This window comes from Pristiophorus japonicus, chromosome 18, assembly GCF_044704955.1.
Source record: "Pristiophorus japonicus isolate sPriJap1 chromosome 18, sPriJap1.hap1, whole genome shotgun sequence".
Taxonomy (NCBI): domain Eukaryota; kingdom Metazoa; phylum Chordata; class Chondrichthyes; family Pristiophoridae; genus Pristiophorus; species Pristiophorus japonicus.
Genome location: NC_091994.1, coordinates 24,215,492 through 24,241,338, shown reverse-complemented (window position 1 = coordinate 24,241,338; position 25,847 = coordinate 24,215,492). Strand labels below are relative to the sequence as shown.

General features: G+C 44.5%; 2 protein-coding genes across 5 annotated transcripts in view; one reads left to right on the top strand and one right to left on the bottom strand.

Annotated features, from left to right (window-relative positions):
• The window catches only part of LOC139229001 (PDZ domain-containing protein GIPC3-like), an 88,300-nt gene that overhangs the window by 47,793 nt on the left and 14,660 nt on the right, over positions 1 to 25,847 (bottom strand). The gene's annotated exons all lie outside the window — the stretch shown is intronic.
• The window catches only part of LOC139228607 (inactive tyrosine-protein kinase PEAK1), a 138,319-nt gene continuing 120,924 nt past the window's right edge, over positions 8,453 to 25,847 (top strand). For 2 of the 4 annotated variants that reach the window (XM_070859787.1, XM_070859786.1), the window contains exons 1-2: positions 8,453 to 8,847; positions 13,117 to 13,176. The gene's annotated coding sequence lies outside the window, so the exon portion shown is untranslated. Of the gene's footprint in view, positions 8,848 to 9,147; positions 10,748 to 13,116; positions 13,177 to 25,847 lie in introns of those variants that run through there. The other 2 variants (XR_011587588.1, XM_070859785.1) reach the window with 2 other exon arrangements.

Sequence of the window (25,847 nt, the reverse complement as noted above, 5' to 3'; positions counted from 1 at the left end):
CCTGCCCAGATGCAGACCGTCCGGTTTGTACTGATCCCACCTCCCCCAGAACCGGTTCCAATGCCCCAGGAATTTGAATCCCTCCCTGCTGCACCACTGCTCAAGCCACGTATTCATCTGCGCTATCCTGCGATTCCTACTCTGGTCCTGGTGAGGATCCTTGCCTGGGTAGTGCATATTGGAAATTTAGGCGCAACTTATTTTTTGACCACTTAAATTTATGGTTGTAAAATGATGCACTGTTCGCCCCTGAGTGTGAAGTTTGAAAATTCCCCTATATGCTATCCTTGTGCCTGTTTCACAAGTTACATCCTGTGTCACTGCATCCACAATGCACTATCCCTCTATTCCATCTTGACTATAGCCTTTGACATAATCCACCACACTATCCTCCAGACTCTTGGAGGGTATGATTATTCACGTTGACAGTACCCCAGATTCTAATCGCGCAACCATTGGTGGCTGTGCCTTCTGTTGCCTAGGCCCTAAGCTCTGGAACTCCTGCCTAAACCTCTCCGCCACTCTATCTCTCTTTCCTTCTTCAAGGAACTCCTTAAAACCTACCTCTTTGAACAAGCTTTTGGTCACCTGCCTTAATTTCTCCTTATGTGGCTCGGTGTCAAATTTTTTGTCTCATACTACTCCTGTGAAGCGCCTTGAGACATTTCACTACGTTAAAGGCACTATATAAATACAAGTTGTTGTGTTTCTTTCAATCGCTTTCATAACCAGATATTCAGAATATTTCACTCTGAAAGTGATATAACCATTGGCTATATTTTCATGCTGCTTTATGAGTGGAGGCCTTATAATACCAAACTGACACTCAAATAGCCTCAATGTACATTACTATCTCTATTATATATAGTATAAAGGTGGTAGTGTAAAGAAGATTAATGAGAGAGAAACAAAGGATTCATACACTCAAACAAGGCAAACAATAGATCATTGTTCATGAAATGTTCTGAAATTGGAAAACCATTCTGCAACTCAATGTTAGCCACAAGACATATGGTGCACCAACTGAATTAATCTTCAGCTGAATTCTTTTGATCTTTCCTGGCTTGTATTATTCATTGAGGAAAAACTTTCTGGAAATACAATGGCTTGGATAAATAGCCACAAAAATGCAGCAGTATTAATGGCCTGTCTCCATCTCTGTTTTGTTTAAACGTCTTTTGCAAATCTGCAGCGAATGGCTGGAACATGTACCGCAGCGTATTGGTAAACTGGACAGTGAGCAGGACAACAGCAGTCAAACACAATGAAAATAGAGACTAGAGGAGTAATCAATGAACTGGTCGTTCTGGTGTACAGACTGGCCCTGAAAAAGCTGTTTATAATATTGTTATGAATTCACATTCTTTACACATAGACAACTGCGTCAAGTTAAAATGTATTGTTTAAACTTTGAAAAAAATGTTCTTTTCAGTTGGCTCCAAAGGAAATGGCTTTGAACAAAGCTAGTTTAAACAGACTGGTTAATGTACCAGAAATGTCTTTACTCAACCCCAGCAGCGCCCCCCCCCCCCCAAACCCCACCCCACCCTCCCACGACATTGCGGGAGAGTCAAGCCTGTTTACTTTGTGTGAATAATTTAAAAGGCTGCTGAATTGAGTAAGCAAAATGAAATGTGACATACTGAGCCATTTTATGCATCGAAGGAAAGCTCATGGATGTGACTGAAGCAGTGTCCAAATGTTAATGGTTTATTTACAAACTACTTCCTAACTGAAGAACCAGGCGTGAGTTAATCCTTCCAGAATTGCAGTCACATTTTTACATCAAAGTAAACAAAAAACAGATTTAATTTTTTGATAGTGCAGTGATCTCCAAGTTTAGGTAACATTTCCTAGATAATAGTGAATGCATTAAGACCTGTTTAAGAAAAGGAAGAACGTGCATTTAACTGCAGCAAAAATTAACCAAAAATTCAATAAGTATTCAGTGATTTTGAACATTTCTCTATTTGCATTTTGTAGTATTTAGTAATCAACATTTATGGAAAATCAATGTTTTAGAGATGCTGCAGATGTGTTGGAATCTGTTAAAAGCACACAGTACTCAAAGGGTTAAAGATGATCACATGCATGCTAAAACGTCTTTAAACATGTACAAGCTCGAGGTCGTTTATTTGATTTAGTTCTATTCTAAAAACTGTTTTTAATGAAATCAGGATAAAGGCTAACTGTTGGCCATCTGACAATTGTAGCATGGGTATGATCTCCTTGCCAACAGGATCCTTTGGATTTAGCAGCTTCCTGCACCCGATTGCAATGCTCAAAATCACAGAACACATGTCATTTATAAAAATTTGGCTAAAAACATTAAACATTAGTGGACGATGGGGAGTTGTGTTTTATTGAGAATGATCAAGTGAGAGGTTGGCTTAATAGCTCTTGTGATTTTGTTTTATTTGGGGATTTTTATTGTCTGTTGCCATTTTGTCCCAAGGAAACACATTAAATAATTATTGGATCAGATTGTGTGACGAGTGGAGTGCATTGGAGGTGAAGCGCAGAAGCTCCATCTAACTCTGCTTCAATTCTCCACTTTATTCTAATGCACCACTTTATTATAATTCTCAGCAAAGGGATCAAGTAGAAGTCAGGTAAACCCATATGTGAATTTTGGCCTGGATTTTCCGATACTTTAGCACCCGATTTCAGGTGGCTTCAGAATCATAGAATCATAGAAATTTACAGCACAGACGGAAACCATTCGGCCCAGCGTGTCTGTGCCGGCTGAAAAAGGTGCTATCAAGCCTAATCCCACTTTCCAGCTCTTGGTCCGTAGCCCTGGACGTTACGGCATTTCAAGTGCATATCCAAGTACTTTTTAAATGTGGTGAATGTATCTGCTTCCACCACCCTTTCAGGCAGTGAGTTCCAGACCCCCATCAGCCTTTGGGTGAAATATTCCTCCTCAAATCCCCTCTAAACCTCCTACTAATTACTTTAAATCTCTGCCCCCTGGTTATTGACCCCTCTACTAAGGGAAATAGGTCCTTCCTAACCACTCTATCTAGGCCCCTCATAATTTTATGCACCTCAATTAGGTCTCCTCTCAGCCTCCTCTGTTCCTAAGAATACAACCCCAGCCTATCCAATCTTTCCTTATAGCCAAAATTCTCCAGTCCAGGCAACATCCTTGTAAATCTCCTCTGTCCCCTCTCTAGTGCAATCACATCTTTCCTGTAATGTGATGACCAGAACTGCATGCAGTACTCTAGCTGTGGCCTAACTAGTGTTTCATACAGTTCAAGCATAACCTCCCTGCTCTTATCGTCTATGCCTCGGATAATAAAGGCAAGTGTCCCGTATGCTTCTTAACCACCTGTCAGGGTGGATGAGAATGAAGAATGGGCCATGGAGACCAGATGCCTGTTCCTCACTCACAAATACAATTTCGGAAAGTTTCCACCAGAAGTTGCTTTGGTGGCATGTAGCACCCGCCCACTAACTGGCCGACCATCCCTACCTGGTCTGGCCTACGTAAATGACTCCAGTCCCACACTACCTGGTTGACTCAATGCCACACAGTAGTACAGTAGTAAATGATCGCTTTGACGTTCAGTAACTGGAGGAAAATCAGATGGACCTGTCAGCAACAACCCAGGCATCCTATCAGGCTAAGACTAAGGCAATCTCTGCTCAGTTGACCTTGCTAAGTTCTCCTCACTAATAGCTGGAGGCTGGTGCCAAATTTGGGAGGACTGACTCACAGATTAATCAAGCTACAGTCGGACAAAGTCTTACTTGCAGAATCGAATTTGTCAGCCAGCATCCCAAGCTCCACCATTACCATCTCAGTTCTCCTCCATGTTGAACATTACTTGGAAAAAGTTCTGAGAGAACAAAGAGCAGAGTGTGGGACTTTAAAGTCCACCACCATTTGATTTGATAGAGATGCATTAAAACAAGATGGTGTGTGACACAGAAGATAGAAAAAGGCTGTGTCCAGTGGATGAGGGATATGGAGCAAGGGGATGATGATATGAGATTTAGAACAGAGTGCAGGAGGAATCTTTTTACACAGAGGGTTGTGAGGCTGTGGAATGCACTACCAGTATTAGTGATTGAAGCAAAGTTGACATGGTTTCTGCTTAGATTCAGTAGGTAGTTGATGAAAGCAGAATAAAGAGACACACTGGGCATATGAGTTTAGGACTACCGTTCACGTGGAGGATACAACACCAACACGGACAAAATCTATCTATCTAGGTTTGGAAATTTTCAATTGATCAATTTCAGTTGGACCATGTCATTTTGATGAAATTCTATAGATGCCAAAAGAGGGGCAAGAGTAGCTGGCCTTAACATTATGACTACATTCGACCAAGTATAGCACCAAGGAGGCCTATCAAAACTGAGGTTGATAGGAGTCATAGGAGAAACTCTGCAGAAACTAGAGTAATGTCTGAAACAAAGGTGATTGTAATTATCAGAGGCCAGTCTTCATAATCCCCAGGACATTACTGCAGAAGTTTCACGGGAAGTGTCCTCAGTCCAGTCATGTTTAGCTGCTTCGTTAATGGACTTCTCTCCACCATAAAGTAAAAAGTGGGACTGTTCATTGACGATTCACAGTGTTCAGCTCAATTCACAACTCTTCCATGCCAGCCTACAACATGACCTGCTTAACGTCCAGGCTTGGGCTGCAAGTGCCAGGTAATGACCATCTCAAACAAAAGACAACCCAACCATCAACGACATCAACATTGCTGAGTCCCCATCATTGACCAGAAGCTTAACTAGACAGGCTTTATCAATTCCACGCACACATCAATACATTCTCCAGCAAGTGGATCACTGTAAAGCAACAAGGAGTGGAGATCCTGGTTGATATTTATTCCCTGCCTAGTCCAGAGGCACTGAAGCAAATTGTCAGGTCCATACTCCTACCCAGACTGAGATTCATTAATTCAGTACACATCATCTCTATCATGTCAAGCAGTGTATCTACCCACCAAGCCATTTGGAGCACAAATAATCTGTTCTGAACGTCTGTCATAACTGAGATTAGGAGCTGGATTTTATTGATCCTGTCCCAACCCCATCCTGATCCAGTTTCCTGCATATGGATCATTATCTATTAATGGCGGGCTTCTAGCGGCGTTCCAGCCAACAGGAGGGAGCTTGCAAAACTCCACCCCCCAGGAAAATATAAGCAGTGATGTAGTGTGACTGCTCCAGATCAAGAAAAGGCCCATAGAAGACTTAAAGGGGCCACAGGGCCCTGAAGATTCAAAAATGTCATCCACTGATGGCCATGGCCAAGCCTGAGGTATCATGGTGAAATGGAGGAGAGGAGACCTCCACCATACCCTCTATCTCCATTTGGAGCATTTGGGGTCATTTCCCCCACTATCCCAGACCTACCACCTTCGTACACCGGGAAATCCCTGGGAAATCCGTGGGAACACGTTTGGATGTAAGAGAAATGCATGTGGCGGGCGGGGAAGCAGTGGCCCACAGTAATTCTGGCAGATGCAGGGGTAGGGAAATTCAGGACAGAGTGGGACAGCAGAGCGGGATTCACCACTTAAACTTAGGTCCAACAATTTAGCTCCAGAGAGAGTAGCAGCACAAACAGAGCTGAAGGGTTTGTTTTTGCAGTTCAGCCTAAATATAGACTTCTGCAGCTGAATAGATGAAACAACATTCTGCTATGTAAAGAAACCCGAAATTGTGATTCAACTCAGTGACTGAAAATATGGCTGGCCATCCGATATCCTCTATCTAAATGCAGCAGTCTGCCAGCCAGACTGATCATGTTGTCGGGCCATTTTAGGAAAAGGTCACAAATAATAAATTTCACTGCTCACCATCTGGCGCACCAGAACATAATGCTTTTGGAATTGAATGACAAGAATGCTATGGAGACCCACAGTTTATGTGTCAAACAGCAGAGCCACATTGGGATCAGAGCACAAGAAGTACAGCTACAAGGCAGTGCAATGCCTAATGCGGCACGGTTGAATTGCTAATGCTATATTGCAATTCTAACTCCAGTGGTCCACCAAGCAAATACATATAGACTTAGAAATCCCGGCCGGCTGCTTCCCGCGGGCGATCGGGTAAAAAAGTATTTAAAAATGCGCACCTACCTGTTCCTGCTGCACCCACGCGAGTTCCCGGTCCTGAAGCTTGCACTGACTTCGCGCAAGAGTTTTGAGGACATTTGCTGGGCAAGATATGGGTAAATATTGCAATCTTGCCCTTGCAAATGTCCTCGCTCCAGATATACGGAGGATCTAACAAGCTCCAGCTTGACAGATCGGAAAAGCCGGTTTTCAGCGCATGCGCATTGTGCGCTGAAAACCAGCTTTTGCGATGCCTTCCCGGATCCGTACACACTCCTTACGGACTCCGGGAGGCCGGAATTTCTGGGCCAATAGTTAAAAATACCAAACCAAAATTAAGGAATCAACATGATTGCATATTTAGAATATTCCACAGCCTCAGTTGCTCCTTTATCAAACCTTGTGCTAAAATTATTACTCTGCCTTATATGGCACTCAATGGAAAAAGTAAGGGCCCTATGGCAATATTTTTGATTTAGTTTTAAACTCTCTTTTCCTGGTATATTTTGGTAAATTGTACATCCAGTGTGTTATTGCATTCATGAGTGTTTTCGGTCCCAGTTTTTTTTCTCCTTTGCCCGATGATGATGGTTTTCCGATGGTGCCCTCTCCTAAGGCACTTGAAGTTTCCAGCCAACCGCAAATGTGTGATTCCCTAACAATTGGCTGTGGTTACTGTAATGTATGCACCTATGAGCATGCTCACAAGGCTTGTAGAACTGTTGAATGTGAGTGGCTTAGCCAGTCGCGTGATGTTCACAAAACTCAATAAAACCCCAGTCAGTTGGGTTTAGGTCATCCACGATGAGGTATGCAGTTGTGAGCCTAGTGGATGAACTGGTAATGTGTAGTGTGATTGTTAAACCTTTGTTAATAAACCAACTAGTTCTTTATAGCAAGGTGTTGCTTTGAATTCTTAAACAAAAACCCATGAAGCAAATACATTAGTTACAAATATAGACTTGTTAACTTTCCTTGTTCCAGTGGCAGTGGGAGCTCATTTTTCTGTGAATCTTAGGAGCTGCCACTGGATTCATTGGCTCTACTTCTGTCCATCACTTAATGGTAAACAGTGGCAGGTGGAGGTGTAAAACAACAAGGGGTGCAACATTGGGAGGCAAATTTAGTGCCAGTCTCTTGAACCCCGCACTGGAATATAAAAGTACTTTGCTGCAGGTTTTACCATGAAACCAAAGCCATTTTGCCACTGTTCCAGTTTCTCTTCTTTTTGTACATGGCCCTTTATTTGGCCCAAAGCTGCCCTGAAGACCCCTGAGGGTTTCTATGTGCTATTTTTTGAAGGGAATTTTAAACATGGGTGAACGGGTGGGGATGGACAAAAAAAATGGGCAAAAATCGAGGTGTATCAGGAACCTGGCTCCAAACCGTCAACTTCCGAGTTTTGCTGAGGAGGGACAAGGGGCAGGCAGCCAACCCACTCCTAGGAGGCGGTTTGGAAGTTTAAAGAAGAAGACTTGCATTTATGTAGCGCCTTTCACAACCACCGGACGTCTCAAAGCATTTTACAGCCAGTGAGGTACTTTTTGAAGTGTAGATACTGTTGTGATGTGGGAAACGCGGCAGCCAATTTGCGCACAGTAATGTGCGAATGACCAGATGTGCTCCCACAATCAGCAATGTGCTAATGTCCAGATAATCTGTTTTTGTTATGTTGGTTGAGGGGTAAATATTGCCCAGGACACAGGGGATAACTCCCCTGCTCTTCTTCAAAAGAGTGCCATGGGGTCTGTTACGTTCACCTGAGAGAGCAGACGGGGCCTTGGTTTAACATCTCATCCAAATGACGGCACTTCCAACAGTGCAGCACTCCCTCGGCACTGCACTGGAATGTCAGCCTAGATTTACCTGCTCAAGTTCCTGGAGTGGGACTTGAACTCACAACCATCTAACTCAGAGGCAAGGGTGCTACCCACAGAGCCACAGCTGAAACTGGTTAATAAGGTTAATGTCATATATTCAACTGTCATTGTAATTTATATATATAATAAAGACATATTAGTTAATGTGACTGGAAGCCCTGGATTTATCGTGCTTTGCAGGTTCAACTGTGGCCGGCCGAGTTTCCTGGGCCTTGGGTAACCCGACAACTGCAGTGAGGGGAGAACAGCCTCTGGGAGCCTCCTTGGGAGGAGCCGAAGTGCTTTCTCCCAGCCTTCCAAGCGTCCCCACCACCATGCACACTGTTCCGCGAGATCGGATCCCACCCAGTGGGTGAAGGACCGGACTCCCCTCCAACCCCCAGAACCCTGAGATTGGGGATCGGACCTCCTTACCTGGTCCTGCGGTTTCCTCCGGATCGTTCCCCGCCCGATGGGAGCCAAGACTGTCAATCAGGCTGACTTCCATACGGGGAACCTGTTAATGATGACAGATGCCATAGTGGAATTAAATTTCCACAGCAGGTGTGGAAACCCATACCACCGGGTTTCCCGCTCGCTAGCAGACCCCGCACTCCCAACACGTCGGGAAATAAAAACCCCCCCACATATTTATGTTCACTTCCTGATGGGTGTTATGTTAACAAAAATAACTTGTTTAAAATAAATGGGTTCACAGCTGTGTTAAAATAGTGCAAACAGGAACTCAGTGTCAACACATTAACCACTGCATTGCAAATAGTGTACCGGGGAACTGGAACCTATTGGGTAGACTTCCCCTAAAGCTCCTCATCGCCCGAGTGCCGCCCAGAAACACCACTAAGGTTCTGCAACTAACATTGGCGAAAATTTCCATAATGAAGGTAAGAAATACCGTCCGGCAAGAAAATGGATCTTGCACTCGGATTCTCGGCAGTTTCTCGGCAATTAAAACTGAAACTAGGGAAAACGGGCGGTTCTTACCGGAATGGACGGTAAATATTTAAAATTTAGTCCGAGGCTGAAGTTGGGCCTAGGGAGGGGGGGGACGACTTAAAAAATATTTTTTCACTTAACAAAATGTAAAAAGTTATAAAACATTCTCAAGGCAGTTTTTAAGGTAATCGTTGTTTTAGAATTTTTAAAATAATAATAAAAAACCTCTAACTTACCTTTCTTTGCAGAATACTCACCAACCACCCTGTTTCAGGCAGCTTCTCGTGGACAGTTTCCTCGGCGGTGTGTATAGGCTCCCGTTGAGGCCAAACTTAGATCTTGGCGCTTTTCTCCGCGGTACGCGTGGGCGGTTACTCCCCGGCAGTCTTTTCGAAATATGGGTGGAACTCTTTAAAAAAATAAGGGGGAAACTTTCGCCGGGCAGTTTCTCATCAAAAAACAGCTGTACCGCCGAGAAAACCACCGAAAATGAAGGCGGAAGTCTACCCCATTAAGTCGTTTTGCCTGTGGGCCCTGCTCAGTCGACAGCACTGCTAAAACCAAACTACTGCTTATTACAAATCCATCAGCAGCACAAACCCTAATTATCCCCTGATCTGCTGCCTGTTCTTGGACTCTGTGGACAATCCTGTGAATAAACTGAATTGGGTGCAGGCAGTATTCCTGGACATTGCGTACATTATGATGTTGTTCTTTCAGCCATTTGCGTAATCATGAAAATGACGCAGAGTTTAGTTGTTATTCCCTCCAGGAGCCAACATGCACTGGCGCTGGTTCCGCTTCACCATGTGAAATGTGGGAGATCCTGACTTGGAGCCCAACGCAATATCAAAACACTAGCTGAAGTACAGCCTAGAGCCAGCCATAATATGGAATGGTTGGAGTCATGTTAATCAAACTACAGCTACCAGCTAACAACCATCAATTGGCAAAAGGCTCCAAAAGGTAGATGTCGAGAAAATAAACATTGGCCAGACAGCTGGGAACCATTTTTGTTTCATTCTTGCCTGGGTTTACAGACGGAAATAATTTCCCTACAGGCAAAGCAAAATTCAGTTAAAAAAAATATATTCCTAGAAATTATTGTTAGCAATATTAGTGGGCAAGCACTTCAATATATTCGTCAGACAATCCTTTTCCCATTGTTTTAGCACAAGCACTAACCAGCGTGTTTGAAATGGGTAATGTTAGCAGCTAAAGTAGGGAACAAAGAAATGTTAGATGAGCGCATTAAGGTATGGCTGCAGATAATGCCAACCGTTACTACCAAGTTACAATGAGAGAAGGGGAACAGATTGCAGAAAGTTGCTCCAATCAATATAAAGGGGTGGCATTTCCACAGGGGGGTCTCCTTGTTGGCCATTGTAACATCGGTGGATGATCCACAGAAACCCTGTAGAAACGGCAATTTTGAAGGTAATTGTGGTGGGGAGGGACAGAAAACAGGGTGGAATCTAGATCCTCCAGCCTCCTGCACCCTTTAGGCTACCCAGCAACTTCCAAGTTCTCCAAGGGGATGGATGCTTATTTTGAAATCGCACAGAGGGGACCGTGCAATTTCTGGTCTTCTGAGACTAAAGTGGTCGAAAGCCTGTCAGTCAGAAGGTTTTGGGTTTGATCCCTAGATTAGAAACATGAGCTCACAATATAAGCTTCAATATCACGATGTGGGTCATATCTACTGAGGGAGGGCTACATTGGTGGGAATGCTGTCCTTCCAATGAGATTGTAAACAGAGATCCTGTTTCAAGTTTGAATCTAATACCAGAGCTTAATCTGATGAAAGAGGGGCTGTGAGGACTCAATAGCACAACTTGTAGGGGCTTCAGGTTGTTTTGCTATTTACTGCAGCTACAAGATATTTTAGAATCTTGCAGAAAGTTCAGGTAGGATCTGAAAATGTTAGAGATTTCCATATTAAATTAGAAAAATTCTAATTCGTTTGTACCCCTTAATTCTATTATTTTGCGTCAACATTTACTGTAATGTAAGATTGCTTCACGTCAGTTGTTCCCTGTAATATAAGTTATTTTCCGTGTGATCGCTGTAAAAAAAAACCTGGAGTGAGATTTAAGTGAACAGTGATCCGCAATTGGTAACCGAGAAACCAAAGTTAGAAATGTCAGACTGTGAAAGAGGAAAGAAAGCCACCTTAGAGTTTGTTTTCCTTTCAACACAAACAGACAGATGGGAGAATGGTAATTTGGATAATACTATGTTACTGTTCACTGTCATTCTGTGGGAAACACAAGCAACCAAACCTTTCCATCTGTCCAGCTCTTTCTCCTTCTTTAAGACGTTCCTTAGTGAGAAACTATTAAATGTTGGGGTTCAGAGAGATTTAGGTGCCCTCGTATAGGAAACACGGAAAGTTAGCATGCACGTCCAGCAAGCAACTAAGGCAAATGGCACGCTGGCAGATGAAATTTAACGCAGGGAAGTGTGAAGTGATACATTTTGGTAGAAAGAATGAACAAAGGAAATATAAACTAAAGGGTACAATCCTAAAGGGGGTGCATGAACAGAGAGACCTGGGGGTATATGTGCACAAATCGGTAAAGGTGGCAGGGCAAGTTGAGAAAGCAGTTAAAAAAACAAGCAGTATCCTAGGCTTCATAAATAGAGATATCGAGTACAGAAGGAAGGAAGTTATGATGAACCTTTATAAAACACTGATTCGGCCTCAACTGGAGTATTGCATCCAGTTCTGGGCACTGCACTTTAGGAAGGATGTTAAGGCCTTAGAGAGGGTGCAGAAAAGATTTATAAGAATGATTCCAGGGATGAGGGACTTCAGTTACGTGGATAGACTGGAGAAGCTGAGGTTGTTCTCTTTAGAGCAGAGAAGATTGAGAGGAGATTTGATAGAGGTTTTCAAAATCGTGAGGGGTCTGGATAGGGTAGATAGAGAGAAACTGTTCCCATTGACAGAAGGGTTGAGGATACATATTTAAGGTGATTGGCAAAAGAACCAAAGGCGACATAAGAAAAATCTTTTTTACACAGCGACTGCTTATGATCTGGAATGCACTGCCTGAAGGGGTGGTGGAGGCAGACTCAATCACTGCTTTCAAAAGGGAGTGTGACATTATCCTTTAGGGCAGTGATAATGGGGGACTTCAATTATCCGAATATAGACTGGGAAAATAACAATCTAAAGGGAACAAAGGGGGAAGAATTCCTGAAATGTGTACAAGAGAACTCTCTTGATCAGTGTGTTTCCAGCCCAATGAGGAAGGAAGCAATGCTGGATCTCAATCTGGAAATAAAGTGGGGCAAGTGGAGTAAGTTTTAGAGAGCATTTGTGAAACAGCGATAGCAGTATCATTAGGTTTAGAGTAATTATGGAAAAGGACAAGGTAAAATCAAATGTGAAAATATTCAACTGGAGGAGGACTAACTTCAGTGAGTTGAAAAGCGGTCTGACCCAAGTCATCATCATAGGCAGTCCCTCGGAATCGATGAAGACTTGCTTCCACTCCTAAAGTGAGTCCTTTGGTGGCTGAACAGTCCAATGCGAGAGCCACAGACCCTGTCACAGGTGGGACAGACATTCGTCGGGGGAAATGGGGGGGGGGGACTGATTTGTCGCACCTTCCGCTGCCTGCGCCTGACCTCTTCACGCTCGCGGCGTTGAGATTCGAAGAGCTCAACACCCTCCCGGATGCACTTTCTCCACCTAGGACGGTCTTCGGCCAGAGACTCCGAGGTGTCAGTGGTGATGTCGCACATTACTAGGGAGGCTTTGAGGGTGTCCTTGTAACGTTTCCGCTGCCCACCTTTGGCTCATTTGCCGTGAAGGAGCTCCGCATAGAGTAATTGCTTAGGGAGCCCCGTGTCTGGCATGCGAACTATGTGGCCTGCCCAGCGATGTACAGAGGCATGGACGATGTACAGAAGACACCCCAAGTCGCTGGAGTTATATCACCAACGATGTCTCCGCAAGATCCTGAAAATCCCCTGGGAGGACAGGCTCAGGGTGTCCTCGCCCAGGCTAACATCCCCAGCATTGGCCCAAGTGGATTGCAATCGAAAGCAAAATACTGCGAATGCTGGAAACCTGATATAAAAACAGAAAATGCAGGAAATACTCAGCAGGTCAAGCAGCATCTGTGGAGAGAGAAACAGAGTTAATGTTTCACGTTCTGACGAAAGATCATCGACCTGAAATGTTAACTCTGTTTCTCTCTCCACAGATGCAGCCTGATCAGCTGAGCATTTCCAGCATTTTCTGGATTGGAATGAAAGATTGGCAGGTAAAACAGTGAATGAGCAATGGAAGGCCTTCAAAGAGGAGATAGGTTGGGTACAGAGTAGACACATTCCCATGAGGGGGGGAGAAAGGAAGGGCAGCCAAAGCTAGAGCTTCCTGGATGACTAAAGATATTGAGATTGAAATGAAACAGAGAAAGGAAGCTTATGATAAATATCTATTTTCAGCTGATCAGAGAGAGCCAGCATGGATTTGTGAAAGGCAGGTCCAGCCTGACGAACCTGAGTGAATTTTTTGAAAAGGTGACTAAAGTAATGGACAGGGGAATGTCTATGGATGTTATTTATATGGACTGCCAGAAGGCATTTGATAAAGTCGCACATAAGAGACTGTTAACTAAGGTTGAAGCCGATGGAATTGAAGGCAACTTATTGACCTGGTTAGGAAATTGGCTAAGCGGCAGAAGGCAGAGAGTAGGGATAATGTGCAGATACTCTAATTGGCAGGATATGACAAATATTGTCCCACAAGGATCTGTGCTGGGGCCTCAACTATTCACTGTATTTATTAACGACTTAGCTGATGGGATAGAAAGCCATATATCCAAATTTTTGGATTTTACAAGATAAGCGGCAATGTAGGCAGTGTAGATAAAAGCATAACATTACAAAGGGATATGGAGCGATTAAGTGAATGGGTAAAACTGTGACAAATGGATTTCAATGTAGGCAAATTTGAGGTCATCCACTTTGGACCTAAAAGGATAGAACAGTGTACTTTCTAAATGGGGAAAATCTAAAATCAGTGGAAGTCCAAAGAGACTTGGGGGTTGAGGTGCATAGATCACTACAATGTCATGAACAGGTACAGAAAATAATCAAAAAGGTTAATGGAATACTGGCCTTTTTATCCAGAGGACTTGAATACAAGGGGGTAGAAGGTGTTCTGCAGCTATACAAAGCCTTGGTTAGACCACACATGGGGTACTGTGAGCAGTTCTGGACACCACAACTTAGGAAGGATTTATTGACTTTGGAGGGAGTGCAGTGTAGGTTTACCAGAATGATACCCAGACTCCAAGGGCTAAATTACAAGGAGAGATCGCACTGCATCAGTACTACACTGAAGTGTCAGCCACATTATGAGCTCAAGTCCTGGAGTGGGGCTGGAAAGGAAAGGAAAGGAAACAAGAGACAAGTCCATGAACACAGTAGCCCCTCAATGCAACAGTCACCACTGCCTCTGATATAACATGCATCATATATGACTTTAGCACTGAGTTTGCATCACATTAGTGGTACTAAAAAATCAAGTGTAGATCTGCTGGGGCAGTAATGGTCTTAGCTGTGCTAGCAAGAGCAAGCCCAATCCAAGATTCTGGTCTTCCATTGGATTTGTATTATGTGGGCAAAAATCTAAAAGCTAGAGTCAACAAAATACCCTCAAATTCCATTGTGGCATATGACATTATTGCTTATATTTACCTGCCTACACAAGTCCCACTCGTTGGACTGACAGATAATCCACTGGTGTGTAATCTCAATTTATAAATACTCACTGCACATCTACACACATAAAGATACACGACACAATGTGCATGTGCCTGTACATGTGCAGTGCTTCATGTTTCAGGGCAAGCCAACATCCTTTGGGGCTGAAATTTGGCCTCCCGATAAGGCCTCTGGCTGCCGGAAAGCGATGGCCAAGGGGCGGTGCGGAACGGCCGCCGACTTGCAGCGGAATGGATGCCGTTAACAAAATTCAGCTCCGTGCCTTTTGCTGCGATGCGGAGATCTGCCCCGCTCCCCCCACTTCCGTCCTGCTCCTGCTGATGCGTCGTTAAAGACGTCATCAGAGCACGCACTGCAACGGAGCCGTCCCGGGAGAGAAATTCACCTCAAAAAGTCTTCCGGCTGCTGATCGGTGCCCCCGACAGCTTTTTGTGTCGGTTCACTCCTTGTTAGTGGGCGGCCAGCAATTATGCTGCCAGGATCGGCCGGGCCGCCAACAGGCAGCCTAGCACCCACTCTTGGGTGCCAGGCCGCTGGCCCGGCCGAAACCCTCCCTGGTGGCCCAGTGGACCTAACTTAAAAACATGCAGAGCTCGCAGCGGCACTCCCCTTTAACTGAAGGGGACTGACGTTGTGACAGGCCAGCACAAACGTCACCAGCTCACGCTGATGTCTGACAGCGGCAGAGACTCTGTCCCACCTCCACCCGCCCCCCTCCCCCCCCCCCGTTCCCGTCCCCATAATGACCAACTTCCACCCCACTCGAAAAAAAATGGCAAAGAGCTGAATTTCGCAGGATGGGCCGCCGCATTCCATTGCACCCAGTAGTCGGACCTGCACTGTAATATACATAAAACAACAGCTAAATAGAGAAACCCTATGGACTCGACAATATGTTCCTCATTATGACATAAAATCTAGGAGATTGGAAACACTTGAAGAGCTCACTCCCTTAGGAGCGCTATTTAATTTCAAGGGCTGATGTAAAGCAGCTGTTCAGCCAACTCCCAAATATGCGTATGTCAGAAATGGCATCCTTGCTTAAATCCACATGTGCAGGAGATTAACGGGAGTGGGGAGTCAATGGGAGCAATGGACATGCGACTGTGCTGCAAGCCTTGCACTAAGAACAGTTTCAAAGATGTGATTGGCACAGAAAAGCTTTTACCGGAATTGCAGCACCTCATAAATAAATAAAAAGCTGAAGATAAGTAATGAATAATGGAATGTGTTTGTGCTCTGCTGTTACCAATTAAAGCTGCATTTAAATTCTGAATATGTTTAAACTAACAATAAATACTATCATAAAAGCGACACTACTTCTAACACCATCTTGAAACAACCTTAAATATTAACCTACAATTAAACCTTTCTCAATCAGCAGTAAAACCTACTTTCGCTCTATTTTTACCAACCCAAATTAAAAATGCAGGTGCCTAAGCAATCGTCTTTCAAGGTAGCAGGTTAGGATTTCAAATTTATGCAAATGGTTGTAGTTTAAATAGATCTGATGGAGTTACAGTTGGGCTGCTGAACAGCTGCTACAGGATGATGCAAGATTTTATTTCGGAGAGTATTGCTGAGAAGGAGTAATCTCTAAATCACTAAAAACTATTAAATGAGAACAACTTGGGGAAAGGAAGAATACTTTCATTAGTGCCACTAGGCTAGAAGTGGACTTCAATAACCAGAGGGTAAAGAATGAAACTTGTATAACATCAGTCAGCAGCAATGCTCCCGTTAAGCTACACAGCCACACGGCGATCTTGAGGTCCCGCGGAAGCCATTCACCAGCTTCTGTCTGGGAAAAACCGCACACGCACAGAAATTGAAACGGACCACGAAGCCGGCTAAAGAGCCCGTGCACCGAAAAAATAAATAAGAGGGAACATTGGTCAGCAGTCTAGCCTATTCTCATTACACACTTAATCAACACTGTCTACTGAAACTCTACAAATGGTGGAATCAGAAGATGTCAATGTACAGGTAGATGGATAGATAGATAGTTAGGAGGAGAAAAAATTGGATGCATTTGCGCAAATGACTTTGTGACCGGGAGCAGCACCACTAACGACTCCCGCTAATTTTGGCGGGAATTTAGCGGCAGGGCTAACAAGCGAGGATCTAACCATATTCAACGGCATTACCATTGCTGAATCCCCCACCATCAATAGCCATCACCATTAACCGGTAACTTAACTGGACCAGTCACAAAAAAAACAGGTCAGAGGCTGGGTATTCTACGGTGAGTGTCTCACCTCCTGACTCCCAAAAGTCTTTCCACCATCTACAAGGTACAAGTCAGGAGTGTGATGGAATCCTCTCCACTTGCCTGGATGAGTGCAGCTCCGACAACATTCAAGAAGCTAGACGCCATCCAGGACAAAGCAGCCCGCTTGATCGGCACCCCATCCACCACCTTCAATATTCAATCCCTCCACCACTGGCACACCGTGGCTCCAGTGTGTACCATCTACAGGATGCACTGCAGCAACTCGCCAAGTCTTCATCATCAGCACCTCCAAACACGTGACCTCTACCACCTAGAAGGACAAGGGCAGCAGGCACATGGGAATACCATCATCTGCAAGTTCCCCTCCAAGTTACACACCATTCTGACTTGGAAATATATAGTTGTTCCTTCATCGTCGCTGGGTCAAAATCCTGGAACTCCCTCGCTAACATCACTGTGAGAGTACCTTCACCACATGGACTACAGCGGTTCAAGGAAGCAGCTCACCACCATCTTCTCAAGGGCAATTAGGGATGGGCAATAAATGCTGGCCTTGCCAGCGACGCCCACATCCCGGAACGAATTTTTAAAAAATCTCCTACGAACAGAGATAATGACATCATTGCCATACGCTTCTGCCCATTAGCACCCGGCCCCTAAATTGGGTTTCGCCCCGTGAAGCTACACCAGGCCTTAACAGCGACAGCTTCAAGGATCATGGTTGGCCGCTACCGAGGCAAAATTTAAAGCGGCTGGCTGCTGTGGAGAAAAACCTGCTGTTTTCCTTGCCGCTCCAGTCAGGCTGAGTGTTGCGATCGCTCAGCCCGGCACCCTGCTTGACTAACTCGAAATGTTCACGAGGGGCGAGAATTCTGCGCCTGCTGCAAAGTCTCATCCCTCCCGAGTGTTACCGCCCCCAAATGGGGCGATACCAAATTTCTAGGCCATAATCTTAGTTATTGCAAAACTGAAACAACCAGCAATAGTTATTCTAATCAGTTGCTCGTCTGATTGAGGTTTCAGTTATATAGCGGGGACTAAACCACCCAGCTTTAACTGAGATGAGTAGATTAGTTTTTGAAATGCTCAACAGCTGTAGATAGACAGATAGATACAAGAATTTTCAGCTGGAGATGAAAGCATCTACTGCACACTGTAGATTCTAGCTGGCACCTCTGACAAGCCCCCTACCACTTGCGGAGCACCTCGGTTTGGCAATCCCAATGTCCATGTGCTTCCTCCACCTACAAGGCAAGTATTTCATGCTCCTGTGGAACAATGAAAGAGAGTGTGCCAAAAAGCAGTGGTCATGTGCAATGCTTGGAATGGTATCTCCAAGAGGATGCAGAATCTACAAAAACATCAACACCATTTTTTATAACTTGCAAAAGAAGTTTAGCAAACAAAGGTGAAGTTCAAATTCAAAGTTGCAGCAGCTAGACAACATTCTGCTATTTGAGTAAAGGGGCCAGAGGTACAGAGCTAATCGGTTAGGATGTTGATAGGTAATAAAATTGGGGGCAGGGCAATTAAAGAGGAACAGAGTAACCAGATTCAGTAACATTTTGTTTAAAAAAAACGATTTTGTCCCTTTCTCTCCTCTCCATCCATCTCCTGGAAATGTTGGCTCTTGCTGGGATATGGTTCTGTGGTCACGGATTGTCCTCCCATGTGGTGATTATTCTTCATCTTTAAGCCTATATACTGCATGCCAGCGAGCTATTTTATCATAATGGGGAGTGGGGATGTGGACATTACAACTAAGTCTGATCCTGTCCACATATGGTGATCAGGAACATTTTGTTTCCTTACCCAAGTTGCAGCCGCCTACCTGTTCCAGCACAGCCAGCACATCTCCAGCAATGGCTTCTCTTCCTAACCCTGCACAATTACCTCTTGAGCTCCCCAGGGATCTGACATTGGCCCCCTCATTTTCTCCAACTATATGCTATGCTTCAGTGAGAACATCTGCAGGCATGAGTCAGCTTCAACAGTGACCAGCTCAGCTGACAGAATCCTTATCTGACATTGAGTTGTTGATGAGTCAAAACATCCTCCAATTGAGCATTGGAATGACCAAAGCCAACATTTTCAGACATAGCCATAAAATCCATTCCTTTTGCCAATAAATCCATACGCTTACCTGGCCACGTACACAGCCAAAGCTGCCTATTTCTACCTCCGTTACATAAGAACATAAGAAATAAGAGCAGGAGTAGGCTATAGAGCCCCTCGAGCCTGCTCCACCATTTAATACGATCATGGCTGATCTGATCATGGACTCAGGTCCACTTCCCCACCATCTCCCCATAACCCCTTATGCCCTTATCGTTTAAGAAAATGTCTATTTCTGTCTTAAATTTATTCAATGTCCCAGCATCCACAGCTCTCTGAGACAGTGAATTCCACAGATTTACAACCCTCTGAGAGAAGAAATTTCTCCTCAGTTCAGTTTTAAATGGGTGGCCCCTTATTTGAAGATTATGCCCTCTAGTTCTAGTCTCCCCTATCAGTGGAAACATCCTCTCTGCATCCACCTTGTCAAGCCCCCTCATAATCTTTATATGTTTTGATAAGATCACCTCTCATTCTTTTGAATTCCAATGAGTAGAGGCCCAACCTACTCAACCTTTCCTCAGAAGTCAACCAACGCCCTCATCTCCGGAATCAACCGAGTAAACCTTCTCTGAACTGCCTCCAAAGCAAGTATGTCCTTTCGTAAATATGGAAACCAAAACTGTACGCAGTATTCCAGATGTGGCCTCACCAATGCCCTGTATAGCTGTAGCAAGACTTCCCTGCTTTTATACTCCGTCCCGTTTGCAATAAAGGCCAAGATTCCATTGGCCTTCCTGATCACTTGCTGTACCTGCATATTGTCCTTTTGTGTTTCATGCACAAGTACCCCCAGGTCCCACTGTACTGCAGCACTTTGTAATCTTTCTCCATTTAAATATTAACTTGCTCTTTGATTTTTTTTCTGCCAAAGTGCATGACCTCACACTTTCTGACATTATACTCCATCTGCCAAATTTTTGCCCACTCAGTTAGCCTTTCTATATCCTTTTGCAGAATTTTTGTGCCCTCCTCACTCATTGCTTTTCCTCCCATCTTTGTATCGTCAGTAAACTTAGCTACGTTACACTCAGTCCCTTCTTCCAAGTCATTAATATAGATTGTAAATAGTTGGGGTCCCAGCACTGATTCCTGCGGCACCCCACTAGTTACTGATTGCCAACCAGAGAATGAACCATTTATCCCGACTCTCTGTTCTCTGTTAGTTAGCCAATCCTCTATCCATGCTAATATATTATCCCCAACCCCATGAACTTTTATCTTGGGCAGTAACCTTTTATATGGCACCTTGTCAAATGCCTTCTGGAAGTCCAAATACACCACATCCACTGGTCCCCCTTATCCAACCTGCTCGTTACATCCTCAAAGAATTCCAGCAAATTTGTCAAACATGACTCCCCCTTCATAAATTCATGCTGACTCTGCCTGACCGAATTTTGCTTATCCAATGTCCTGCTACTGCTTTTTTAATAATGGACTCCCAACATTTTCCCAACTACAGATGTTAGGCTAACTGGTCTATAGTTTCCTGCTTTTTGTCTGCCTTCTTTTTTAAACAGGAGCGTTACATTTGCAGTTTTCCAATCTGCTGCGACCTCCTCAGAGTCCAGGGAATTTTGGTAAATTACAACCAATGCATCCACAATCCCTGCCGTTACTTCTCTTAAGACCCTAGGATGCAAGCCATCAGGTCCAGGGGATTTATCAGCCTTTAGTCACATTATCTTACTGAGTACCATCCGGCACTGCCCCTGCCTTGTTCCAACCCTCCACCTGCCTCCCCCCTGCCGCCCTTAGCTACACTTTATTTATCTCAGTTGCTCCTATCCTCTCTTTGCTGGCCTCTGAATTTCCATCCTCCACAAATTCCAACTCACTTTAAGCTCAGTTGCCTGAATCCTGTCTCACACTAAGTCCTAATCACACATCATTCTTGTCTTCATTGTTCTATACTGGCCACTTGTTTTCCCATTTAAAATCCTTGTCCTTGTCTTCAGAGACTCTATCTACTCTACCTCTGAAAAATAATAATAGCACTAAAGACTGACAAATTTGCAGCATCTGATTGTATCCACCCCAGGGTTTTAAAGGAAGTAGGTGAGGAAACTGCAATATTTTAGGCATAATGTTTCAAAGTGTAGACACAACCTACACTTCACAAATTCATGTTGGCTCTCTCTAATCAGTGATTCTCACATTTCTTATGGGGCCAATTAAGAATGCCACAAAGCTAAGTTGGGAACTGCTGTTTCCTCTAGGAGATATCATTTCAAGCATTATAAATGCTTTTGGCACACTCTCTTCCATTGTACCATAGGAGCATGAAATACTTACTGTAATATAGATCTCCACCTAGTGGACTACTGCTCCACCCATTAGACTACTGTGGTAAGGCAACTGCTGCTGTAAATACAATAAAAGAATCATGTGACAAGGTCACCTGACAAGTTCCTGTTGGAGACATTTTGCATGTGTGTGTTTGTGATGCCGTAAAGAATATATCCCATTGGCGAATGGAGGATAGGATTTCTGGATTCCCAAGATGAAAATTGTGCTGGTGGGTGATTCCTGCCAATCAACAGAGAGACTTAGAGAGGTTTTTTGTTTTGCAGAACAGCTAAAAATCCAAGGTAAATTTAAAGCACACTGTTGACATTGCCAGAGTCCAGATGGCCGCGCATATGGGAATAATAGGGTGCTTGGGTGAATTCCATCGCGACCAAGAGACTTTTGGAGCGACGAGAAATGTTTTTCACCGCAAATGGTATTGTTGAAGTCCCCGATGATGAATACTGTAACTTGGTGGTGTTAGAAAGAAAACGGGCTATTTCCTGACTGAAGCAGGCCCCGAGGTGTATCAAACCCTGAAAAATTTTCTTGTTCCCAACAAACCAAAGGACAAGCCACGGACAGAGATTCTAATCAAGTTAGAATAGCATTACAGTCCTGAGCCCTTGGAAATTGCTGAGCGTATCGTTTTAGAACACGAGATCAATTACATGACGAGAGTATCAGTGAGTACATTGTAGCTTTAAAGAAGCTATCCATTCACTGTCATTTCAGAAACTTTCAGGACATTGTGTGGTCGCTTTGATTGTGGGATTCCAAATGAAGCAATCAGAGGAAAGTTGTTGACAACTCCTAACTTGACTTTTGATTTAGCTTGTGAGACAGCTATTTCAATGGATATGGCCGACCAATACTGCCAAGGATTTCGTACCATTTCCAGTCGTCAGACAACCGAAGTGAATCGTCTGCAGGTTAAAAGTAAAAGGCAGTTGGGCCCCAAGGCCTCAGCAACTGGCCAGGGTAACAGTGCATTGAAGTCGTGCTATCGGTGCCTGGGACAACACATTGCTCAAAGCTGTCCATATGTGAAGGCAGAGTGTTTCTTCTGCAAAAAAACTGCACATTTTGCAAAGGCATGCCGACTGAAGAGTAAACCAACTTTCAAGGCTATCAGTAGAAATCGGCAGACACTGCACAGCATGTAAGAGAAGCAACAGGACGAGGAGGTTCTGGAGATACACGTTAGCAGGAGCACGAGGGTACCTAACAGCGATTCGCAAAGTATCGTCATCCAAGTAGACGTTGCAAGAACCAAGATAGCCATAGAAATCGACACTGGCGCATCTGTGAGCATAGTACTGGAATCGCTATGTCTCGACAAGTTGAGTGGCTTTCCACTGGAGAAGTCGAAGCTAGAGCTGCGAGGCTATTCAGGAGAGCAAATCCCTGTGGTAGGACGTATCACTGTACCAGTGAAATACAAGGATCCATTTCAGAGCTTGCCTCGCTTCGTGATGGCAGGAGGCAAGCCTGCCTTGATAAGTAGAAATTGGTTGGGATCACTGAAGCTAGATTGGAATAAGATTTTTCATGTTGAAACGAGATTTGCATCAAAAGATGATGTCATCAAGAAGTATTCGAAGGTGTTCTGTGAAACAGGCAGTCTGATCCAAGGCTTCAAGGCAAGTGTCAGAGTACAGAAGGACGCTAGACCAGTTTACTGCAAGCCACGTCCCACACCATATGTCCTGAAGTAGAAAGTTGAGCAAGAACTCAAAAGACTAAAGACTGAGAACATTATCCGTAAGATAGATCTAAGTAATTGAGCTACACCCATTGTCGTTGTACCTAAGTTAGATAGTAATGCTGAGGCTATGTCCAGGTTGTCATTCCCATTACAAGTTACACCCAATAGCAAAAAAGTGTTCTACTTCTCGCATATTGATGAACTGCCAGTCACAGCTGAAGAGATTGGTAGAGCAACCAAACGGGACCCAGTTATGTCAAAGATGTATGATTATATAGCAAATGGCTGGCCAAACCAGGTATCAGAGGAAGATATGCATCCATACTTCATTCATAGGAATGAATTATCAGTGGATAAAGATTTTATCATGTGGGGTGGAAGAGTAGCTATCCCAAATAAGTTCAGGTCCAAATTATTAGGAGATCTTCATGACCAGCACCTGGGAATCTGCTTGACCAAGTTTTGCACGCAGTTACTTATGGTGGCCAGGTATAGATAAAGATATAGGGCTAGAACCTCCACTTTTTTTGCATGCTTATCGCCCACTTAACGCCTATTTTACCGCTGAAATTACGTATAATGCCCAGATATCGCCATTTAGCCACAAAATGGAAACTGACAGGCATTTCTCAGAAACTTATCACCGAGCGTTACTTTCCCCATGTGCTTAACGCTGGGAAAAAATAATACCGCCCGCCCTCTTTTTTTGGGTGGAATCATCAGAATGAGCAAAATCAACGCCCATAATATCGCCCAGTGTTAATTTCCACACTGATTTAACGCCGAGATTCAAAAAAGAGATCGCCCAGCATCACTTTCACCACCTCGCACACATATCGCCCACAATATCGCTCGCCCAAAAAAACACCCAGAAAAAGTGGAACTAACTGGAACTAATCACAGCTTTATGGATGCCATGTGCTATATCACATTTCGCAATCTTTAAAAGGTTGCTGTGCTTCAACCCTGGGGGAGTTCGGATGTACTCTGGAGGTCATTGGAGTTGATGTGAATATCTCTACAAACATCTTGACCATACTGTGAGCGATTGGAATTGAATAGGTGTCTTCGTCAGAACATTCATTGTTTGTGACCAATCGGTGGAAAACAGAGAGCTACTGCAATGGGGCCTGTCCTTTCTCACCCTCTCTTGGTGAACAATTGCATGCTGTAGACTCGAGATCGCCGAAGGTATGCTCCACAGCATTATGTGCCCAATGTAAGATGTGCCAGACTGATAAGGAGGACCAGTCGCTACACCCCCCGCAAGTACAGGCAAAAGCAGTTTTACCTCGACTTGCCCAACACCACCTGCCTTCGGAGACTGCATTTCCACAAAGAGGTTACCACTGAGGTATGCCAGCTCATAAGGGGAGATCTGCAGCCTGCCAGCACCATCAGTACTGCACTGTCTGTTGAGGTCAAAGTCACCGTGGCACTGTCGTTCTACGCCTCGGGTTCTTTTCAGGCCACAGCTGGCGACATTTGTGGACTTTCTCAGCATGCCACACATTGCTGCATTAGACAGATCACTGAAGCCCTGTATGCACGCAGGAGAGACTTGATCAGCTTCCGTATGACCAGGGAGGCACAGAGTGAGAGGGCTCTAGGATTCTCCAGAATTGCAAACTTTTCCAAGGTGCAGGGAGCAATAGACTGTAAACACATCATGATGCAGGCACCTTTTCAGGATGCTGAGGTTTTCAGGAACTGCAAGGAATTCCACTCGCTGACTGTCCAACTTGTTGTCGACCACCCGCAAATTATACTGGCAGTGAATGCTCAATTTCCGGGCAACATCCGTGATGCTCACATCCTGTGTGAGAGCACTGTATCTGGCTTGTTTAACAATCAGCCACAAGGTCAATGCTTGGTGACAAAGGATATGGCCTCGTCACCTGGCTGATGACCCCACTGTGTGAAACCCACACTGAAGCCAAGAGGCGATACAATGAGAGCCACTCGCAATATCATGAAGAAAACCGTTGGAGAGCTGAAGCAGTGATTTAGATGCCTGGGCCATTCAGGAGGCGACCTCCAATACCACCCTGACCAGGTAGCTTAATTCGTGGTGGTGTGCTCCATGCTGCACAACTTGGCTATCAGGAGGGGACAAGAATTGCCTGATGAGTCTGACAGTCCACTTCACCAGAGAGAGGAAGCGGAGGACGAGGAGGTGGACGCTGACATTGGCCCAGACAATCAGGCTGATGCTGAAGCTGTGCCCATGCCCCCCTATAGACCGCATGAAAGGGCTCGTGGTGGCATGATAGCTGCAAGAGCCTTACATCGGGAGCTCATCAATAATCGCTTTGCCTGAAAGAACGTTGTTGTCATTTACAAGGCTGACACACCGCTGGGTGTGCAGGTGATACATCAATGGTGGCCATCACATTGGTGTCAGTAAAAGTTTAAGTTGATTGAAGTTAAGTGTGATTATACCCTTTGATGTTAAGGAATCACCAGCGTGTAATGGTGCAACTATATGAGCCAATGCTCAACAAGGTTTTGTTCAATAAAAAACATTTAAACTGAACATTTGTCTGAAATCATCAATATTTCTGTAAAAAGCAACCCCCCCCCCCTCACCCCCGCTTCTCCTCCCTACTTCTACCCCTTCCCCTTCCCCTCCTGACTCCAAGCCGCCTGGCCAAGGAGCTCCTCATGCGATGCTTCATTGGGGTGGGGGGGGGGGTGGAGGGGATGACGGCCGAATCGCTGCTTGGATGGATACAGGAGAGGACATCATTAGTCAGTGTACAATATGTTAATTGGTAAGCAAGAAACCACCATCAGTACCATTACAGATATAGAAATGGCCTCCCAGGGTGTGGCAAAGGTTACATATAGATTTTGCT